The sequence below is a fragment of the Bactrocera neohumeralis genome, chromosome 4 (genome assembly GCF_024586455.1).
Source record: "Bactrocera neohumeralis isolate Rockhampton chromosome 4, APGP_CSIRO_Bneo_wtdbg2-racon-allhic-juicebox.fasta_v2, whole genome shotgun sequence".
Classification (NCBI taxonomy): domain Eukaryota; kingdom Metazoa; phylum Arthropoda; class Insecta; order Diptera; family Tephritidae; genus Bactrocera; species Bactrocera neohumeralis.
Window position 1 is genome coordinate 1893244 of NC_065921.1, and position 8362 is coordinate 1901605.

Sequence of the window (8362 nt, forward strand, 5' to 3'; positions counted from 1 at the left end):
GAAACCATAAAACGCTACCATCTAAGTGCAGCTCAAGTTATGCTAAAGAACATTTAGAAAGAGCACTGCATCAATAGGTCTATCAAGAATAGTAGACTCTGAGCCGCTGACCAAAGTTTTTGGATTGACGAACTATTCTGCCGCTATTTACGTATCGATGGCTCAGCATAAGTTTCGATTGGCATTCAATCGGATCAACGTTTCCCAACTCGCGCAAATAACGTCCTCACACACTGTGCCTTGAGTCCTTGCCAACTGGCGAAGCGGACAAGCTTTGGTCAACGTTACGACTGGATACTTTCTTCTTGGCACTGCATTTCTCTTGACTCTTCGTTTTTATTCCAAACAAGAAGTCAACTTTCATTTGTTTGATTTACTTTTCTAGCTTTGGCGCACAGTTATGTCTTATTTCACTCACACACATATGACATGTCGACATAGAAGCCTTTGTATGTATGCCTTGTCTAGTTTCGCACGGCTTTTTATTTACTTTCTTCCGAAGTGATTTATGACAAACTATAGAAATTTGTGCAATTCGTGAAGACAACGGCTATACAAATTTACTTTAGCACTATTTTGTCTCTCTTTTAATAAATATCCACCCACAGAGACACAACGCGCTTGGGGGCAGCGGCAGGCGGTGTTGATTTCTGACAAAATATTGGAGTGAGTTCTGCTAAACTTTGGCACAATATTTGAGAAAATTTGTTAGCTTCGGCGAGGAAGTGAGCTCATCAACACTCAACTCAGCTGAGTGACACATCACCGAAAGAGGCAGCCGGCAGATAATATATTTATATATACTTGCACTTTATCGCATTTAAAAAAATGTATTGACCCAATTGTTACAATTCTTCAAAAACTTTCAAAATAGGCTCCTTCTGCGTCGATGCAGCGCTGCCAGCGCGATTTCCAATCAAGGAAGGCGTCACGGAAGGCATTTTCCGGAGTAGCCTTGAGAGCCGAGGTGCATGCTGCTTGGATCCCCTCTGTCGTCTCAAAATGCTTGTCTTTTATTGGACTTTTCAGGCAAGGAAACAAAAAAGTCCGGGCGGGCCACATCTACCACATCCCTGTAGTTCACAAAACACTCAATGACATCGGAACTATCGCAGTTTCAATGCTGAACCTGAAACGACACCTAACAATCCCAAAGCAAAGTGCGAGTAATTCTATGACCATAATGGCGGTTGATATGGATTCACAGTTTCCACACTTTCATTGGGAGGGAACTTAGTCAGATTACTTGCTTTCGAAACTTTAAAGAACAATGAGTAGTGAGATGCCTTAGTAAGCGGCTAGGAGGGTTATGTGAGCTAAGTTCCCACAAACACCAAGACTAAGAACATTTTCAATATGAAAGCGTAATAATGTTATTGAAACTACCCGTGGAGCTTAATCACTGGAGATAGCAGCGTGGAAATAAAACAGAATACAAGCAGGCCACTCAGCAGACGCAGCAACATGGCAGCAGTGGTGCGCCAGCATAAAAGAAAGTGCGTTAGGGTGCGGACAAAACATTTTGTGTTAAGAACATTTGTCGAGTGGCTATAACCGCTCAACCGTGCGAGTGCGAGTGCGTGTGAAGGCATGTGTTCGCATTGTTGCCAATACCAACCTTGAGTTAGCTGCCCCTTTGATACGGTGGAGCAACGGTTCAGTGGTGTATACAACACTGGAATTGTATGGCCATGAGCATAAAATAAATAAGCGTCATTATTTTGATGTGTTCCGGTAATACAATGTTGCTCGTGAACGACGCACCAATATATAAGCTACACACACTCGCACCTACAGCGACTTACCGCTACATGTGCCAAGAAACTGCGCAATAAGAGTCAGTGTGCTAGCACGCTTCCCAAGGGCTGCATATCGCACCGTAGCACTGACAGAGGAGCATCCTTTGTGCCATCAACTACTTAAATTTGTATGCACCCGCTGACTTGCTTGCATGTGTGCGTTTATGTATGTGCGTGTGCAATTACACTTGTGTTTGTGGCTTCCGCTGCGGAGTTGTAACTGCTAAGCGAAGCATTCATTACCAAAAGGGGATGCCATATCAGCTCCATTGACGCGGTCGCTTCCCCGGTTGCCGCGTGACTCCCGCCGAATGCTGCGCTGCATTGGCTCGGCTGCCACCGGTTTATAAGACAGCCCGCTAACGTGCTGTGAAATATTTTATTGTATCCGCTGTCAGCTTTCCTAACCAGTGATGTTTATTGCCACGCATTTGCCTTCATCTTTACTGGCGAAAGTTGTGTGCTAGTGCGCGAGTGAGCTCTCAGGCAAAACATCCAAAGCATTGCAGAAGATGGGCGGCGAAAATTGGACAAGTAGGGTATTGCATTCGACTAACGGTAATTAATTTTGTTCAATTAAATGTCGGTATGTCACATAAAAGTAAAATATATGCAGAGTTAACTAATAGTTGGTTAGTTCAGACGATGAGATTTAAGTTAAGAAATGTAGTAAAAGTCAAGACTTTAATGTAATTTCTTTCACTTTCTGTAATGCAAAATAGCATCTGTGTTGAGAGAGATGCCGGTGAGCTATATATATATACATATGAATATTTCAAACATCCCCTTCTTGTATGATAAGACGAAGCTTTATCTGCATAATTGCTTTGAGTGTAGACTCAATTTTAACATCTGTCTTTTCCCATAAGTGACGTATGTTACCTAAGAGAAAGTTGAAATAGGAGTTATGGTGGTCGCCGGTTATACGCTCCGGCTGACCAAAAGGCATTACTCGCCAAACGGAAAGGTTTTCTGCGCTATAATATCGGATGCAATAAGATGTGATAGATTTCTACTAATATTTCTGGACCTTCATTTCGCTGGTTCTAGCAGTTATTCTGCTGATGACCAAATCTGCAAATTTCTTCCTATCTAAAATGTTGAAAAACAAGTTATTGAAAATTTTCAAGCCAGAACTTGATTTATCATACGACGAGTCCATGGACAAGTCTTTACGTTTTGTATATAAGATGTGGTGTTTTAATACACCACTTGTCCATGTCATAAGTTTCGAACTGTATCAAGGTACCAACCCGCGCACAAACCCTGAATATCCACCAAAATATTGCAAAAATGCTTCGACATATGCTTCGTCTTATGCTTCGCCATTGTTTTCCATGATTGATAATTTCTATGGTTATACTAAGCAACTACCTTTTGATTTTTACTTTGTGAACTTATTTACCTCAATGGGAAAGTTGTTAAGATTTAAACAATGGGTTTATTACGGTACCTGACTTAGAGAAAGCAGGTTGGCAAAATCGTGCCCATTACCTACCAAAAACCAATTTTGTAGAAGAAAGAGCGTGTCTTTATTGCGAATAAAAAACTTTAAAGTGCTGATATATATGTACTATAGTACTAAATGGGTCGATAATTCGGTAGAAACTATTGATTCCACCAAAAATTTTATTACTACAGTTAACAGAAATTGTAGAGTTCAGAACAGTTGTTTCTATTCAAAATGCTTGACTGCTACATCGCCCATCTGGCTCAACGCTCTCTCAACTTCAGTTTCGCCGAACTTTAGCAGAACATTATTGTACCACGCTAGGTGTACCACAACCGCCCAGTGGTTTTCGAAACCCAAAATGTACAGATAAGGTTCAGGTTCCCGTTATGATCACGACAACCACTTCATTTCTGTTATATTAGCTTAAAAACGGCGCATGTGTAAAGGACTGACTGCATCTCCAGGATAACAACTTGTTGTGAAAAATAGTGCCGGTTTGTGCTTTAAATGTTTCAAAAGCTTTAATTTTTTGCCTTCACAATTTTTATATTTTTTTCATTGTTTGTTATCTATTTTATTTTTATCCGCTAGATTGTGAATATTTAATTTTTTCCTAATACCTTTTTGTACAGTTTTTTTGTATTTTTCAGAAATCTTACTTGCTTAATTCGTTCTACATATGTATGTATATACCATTGGGGCCACCCACCTAAGCGAAAATATTTTCTTTTAATTTTTACAGTTGAATTTCTATTCCCTTTTATAGTTTACTCTAAAAATTTCATATCTCTACTTAGAAATTTGAGGTGTCGTCGTTAATGGGTTAAATAAATCGAGAAAAAACTGTACGTTCCGTTATACTGCTATCTGTGATTTCGAATTGAAGGTGTGGGTATCATAACAAATCGCACTATTAAGTGAATACTTTCAACAAAATCCATACACCCTCAATAAGATAGTTTCTAAAACTTTTAAGTAAGTAAACCTCTTACTTACTCAATTTAGTAAACACTGTGTCGCAAATATGTTTCGTTTAATGGTGCTGAAAATTCTTGTCAAACTTTTGCCATTCATCCGAGAAGAATCAATATATTTATTAAATGATGCGTTATTCTTATTCATACACATACAAACACAAATGATTTTTGGACTTCTCAAACACATTGGTTAACAAAAATTTTGAATCGCCTTTCAGTATTCCTACTGTTATTGCAATTCTTCACACAATTTCTAGGGCTGTATATTGGGTATAAGGTACAAACATAATTGTGCGTTTTCCCAGAGGAAATGTGTCGACTTAGCGGCCAAAAATGAATCCAACTACAACGACAGGTAATAGTGATCGGAAAGGAATAGGTCTAGGCAATAAGGCGGATGAGTCAAACTCCCTATCTGTTCTTTTCAAAGTAGTTTTTAACCGGCCTTGCAAGATGAAGCTAATCACTGTCTTCATGCAAAATTATTGACTCATATCTAGCCGCGAATTCCGGACATTTTGCTTCTTTCGTTCGCTTCAGTTATGATGAGTCGTTGTCCGTAGCGTTCTCCATTAATGGTTTCGCAGCACGCCCTTCTGACCCCATCAAATACATTAAATTACCTTCGCTTCATTGATATTCGACTTTGTCGTTGATTTGGGTTTCAGATATGACTTTTTGACGTTTCTAAAGTAAAATTACTTTTTTTGTAGCGTTCAAGTATCATTGCTGGCATGCAAAATCGTATTTCAACGCCTCTTGTCTTCAATTCATACAGTATTCTGGGTTTTTGAATGTTTTCGGCTGCCTTTAAGCAATTTGGAATTGCGGGAAGTCACTTCCAAAACTTCTACGAGTTCTTCCTGCATCTGACAATAATCTCAATCGACTAATGTTCAGCTCATCTTCAAAATTTTTTAACGGCTCAGGACGTTATTGGTCTTCTAAGCTAAAATCACCACTTTTACATGGTGGAGACCACTTTTGGTACATTCGCGCAGTGAGAGCTTGTTCTTCACAAACTTCCACAAAAATAATCATAAAACAGAGACTTGGTTTCAAATTGATAAGGATTGATCTTCTATAATATTTATCACTGTCGCCTTCAGTTCATCAAAAAAGAATAAATTTGGCACCGCAATTTTAAAGCAACATAACGCAATCCCACATTTAACAGTATTTATAGCGTATAAGTTAAAAAAAAACAGGAAAAATCGTTAACTTCGGTTGCACCGAAGCTAAATACCCTTCACAGGTGCATTTCTGTTAGTAACTATGTGTTCAGTTTGTATGGCAGCTATATGCTATAGTCAACCGATCTGATCAATTTCTTCGGAGATTACATTGTTGCATTAGGAAATAATATATACCAAATTTCGTGAATATATCTTGTCAAATGTGAAAGTTTTCCATACAAGAACTTGATTCCGATCGTTCAGTTTGTATGGCAGCTATATGTTATAATGGTCCGATATCGGCCGTTCCGACAAATGAGCAGCTTCTTGAAGAGAAAATGACGTTTGCAAAATTTCAAAACGATATCTTAAAAACTGAGGGACTAGTTCGTATATATACAGACAGACAGACAGACAGACAGACAGACAGACAGACAGACAGACAGACAGACAGACAGACGGACAGACGGACAGACAGACGGACATGGCTAAATCGACTCAGCTTGACATACTGATCATTTATATGTATACCTTATAGGGTCTCCGACGATTCCTTCTGGGAGTTACAAACTTCGTGACCAACTTAATATACCCTGCTCAGGGTATAAAAAACTAAAATAAAAATGGCCTTACTTTCCGGTACTGGGGCTGACCAGACGCCAGGAAATCTGATCATTCCATGTATTTGTTGACATGTGTAATTTGCCCGTAAAATACAAGCTAAAAAGAAAGGAATTACTTTTGTGGCAAAGAAATACACACAAAAATATAAAAATACAAAATTACATTTTTTGTAAGTCCTCAAAAAATAAAACACAGCCTGCTTTCACACACACATATTACGCACGTCGGGAGGTCTATAAAGCCATCAACCATTTGATGGCCATAGTGCGAAGTGAAGTTGATCTGCAACGAAATTCATCTCGCACTTCAGTGGGCAGCAAATATTTGAGAATGAAAACGGCACATTTTTATTTGCGGATCGAAAAGGAAAATAATGGAGTGCGAAACAAAGTTTGAAAGCGCAAATTGTGTTTACTTAATTTCATATGTGAGCTGCCACCCCATCTCTCCCGCCGCACGTCCAGTGACACAGCAGTGCCGCAAGGGCAATTGCAGAATGGGAGCAAGGGCGAGTGTGTGTGCGTGCGTGTTGCTTACGAAAACTTATGTTCCACTCTCGATACACTCAAGTCATAGAGTGCGAATGGCAAGCGTGGCAATAAAAGATGAGTTCATGTGGCATGTGTGCAAAAAAACTGTAAAAGATGAAAATGATAAAAATGATGACAACGAAATTGTACGATTGTCTTTCGCGTGCGTGTGAGGCGGGGCAGGCTGTCAGCCGGTACCCCAGCCGCTCGTCCGCTTGTGGCAAATACGGCAAAGCCAATTGATGCAACGATAATAGTCTGTCAAAACGAGCCAAATGTCACGTTTCCGCAATGAAAACCGTCTAATTTACGATTCGCAATAAAAAAATCGAAAGCGGCGAAAAACAAAGCGACCGCAAATACGTTCGCCACACATGTATGCGTGTATGTGTGTGCAGATGCAAGACGCAAATATGAACTGCCCACTCGACGGCAACTAACAGTGCGCAAATAGACTGATCAATGTGCTGTCCGCGAGTGGGGAGGGGGTGCGCTAAGGCTGGGGATGCGCCAGTGTTTGTTTGCGTTTGTTTGGGGGCGTGTAAGGGACACATTTCTATTGTTGTGACTTTCCTATTTACTTCGGCATCAACGCATAACAGAGATGGCGCACGCCAACTTAAATGTCGGCCGTGGACTGGGCGCGAGAGCGGGGGCGGTGCGGTTTCTTTTTGACGGCCAACAGCGCGTAGGCCGCGCGGAACGCTGCCGAGTGCTGATGGGACGAATTGTGATGGTGACATTTTTAAATGAATATGCACAAGTTTAGCTGGTTCGTTTGCCGCCTGTCGGTTGCATACATTTTCGCAAATGCTCCAGAAAATGCGAACACAAGTACACAAGTAATTTAAAATTTTCGCTCTTCAAGTCGAGAGGCTGACACGGTAGCTAGATGCAGAAAGCCCGATAGCGAAAATGTATAAGTGGCATGCGGGCGGATTTCCAATTCAAAGTTGAAATTCGTTGGAAAAAAGCAAAACAGCCAAATGAATTAAACTTGTTAACAATAAAATACTGAGGCTAACATTGCCAAGCTGACCATTTCCAATAATCTAGAACCAAAGCTAAAATGTTTGGTTGTGGGCGAAAATCTCGGAGCTCGTAGTAATGGAATTCCATACTTCGAAGAAAGTTGTTGCCAGAGCTTTTACTTCCTAGAATTTTTAAAGCAAACCTGGGAAACAGACAAAAGACAGTTTAAATTCGAGCAGAAAATGAACTATTTTTAGAATTTTAAATATTTTTCGCACACCGAAATAACGTTTCTTGGAATCACTTTGTAAAAACGTTTGAAGTTGAAATTACAATCAATTTGGCTTTTATTGTTTTTGTATATAAATGTTCTTTTATACTTATGCTTAGTACCGTGGCTTTGAAAATACAGTTCTCTTTGGCATCCATCGCAGTCAGCTTCACAGCTTGAAATTGGCTTAGAACAGAAGACAAATTGTGACTTCGGTTGCACTGAAGATTTAATACGCTTTACAAATAAAAAGTTTTCCTTACAAGAACTTACCCGGAAATAATAAATGAAATGTTCAATATTTATGTTGTCGCCTTAAAAATAATACCCTTCGTATGTAATTAATTTATGTCAGCGATTTTACCAGTCTGGAAACACTTTTCATCAGGACTTTTTGGGATGGCATTCAGCTCCCTTCAATGAATTTTGTTTTACCTCTTGGCTTTGGCGTGATTTTTTGGTTTCGGATCGTGTTTTTCCTTCCATTCCGATGATTGTTAACTTGTTTACATGTCAAACTCATAAATCCATATCTTTTTGGCAGTTATAATTCTCCATGAA